The sequence below is a fragment of the Calidris pugnax genome, unplaced genomic scaffold (assembly GCF_001431845.1).
Source record: "Calidris pugnax isolate Ruff unplaced genomic scaffold, ASM143184v1 scaffold11, whole genome shotgun sequence".
In the NCBI taxonomy this organism is placed as follows: domain Eukaryota; kingdom Metazoa; phylum Chordata; class Aves; order Charadriiformes; family Scolopacidae; genus Calidris; species Calidris pugnax.
In genome coordinates this window covers 11,765,828-11,766,398 of record NW_015090803.1, presented here as the reverse complement: position 1 = coordinate 11,766,398, position 571 = coordinate 11,765,828, and positions in this window count along the sequence as shown.

The following is a 571-nucleotide window of genomic DNA, read 5'->3' as shown; positions in this document are numbered from 1 at the left end:
GCCCCTCGTCCTGTCACTGCAGGCCTTTCTAAACAGGCTCTCCCCAGCCTTCCTGTAGGCTCCCTTCAGGTACTGGAAGGCCGCTATTAGGTCTCCCCGGAGCCTCCTCTTCTCCAGGCTGAACAACCCCAAGGAGGGACAATCCCCAGGAGGAGCTGATACTCCTGAATGCTAACCACACGGCTGAACCGTGCCCTTCTGTTCACCCCGAGCGAACTCACACTAACTTCCCTTTAAGTATCACCTTGCAGGAAGAGCCTGAGGTAACTTGCTAGTGCAGTCCGACACCCACAGGGGGGTTTATTTACGTCGGTTGTCACGGTGGGAGTTTAAGCAGTGTCCCAGCCACGACCAGCCCAGTCGGTGCAGCAGGAGAGCTCCCGCCCCACAGCTGAGGGACAGCACTCACTCCGGAGGCCGCTGTCGAAACTCCCTCAGGCCGGTAGAGGGCAGAAGCGACACCTTTCCCGGATCGCCTTTCTGAAGGCAATCTTTACTCAGGGCCGGCAGCGGGAACTGGCAGCCCCGCAGCTTTCCGCCTTCCCCGGGAGCGGGCGGGGCGGCGAACGTG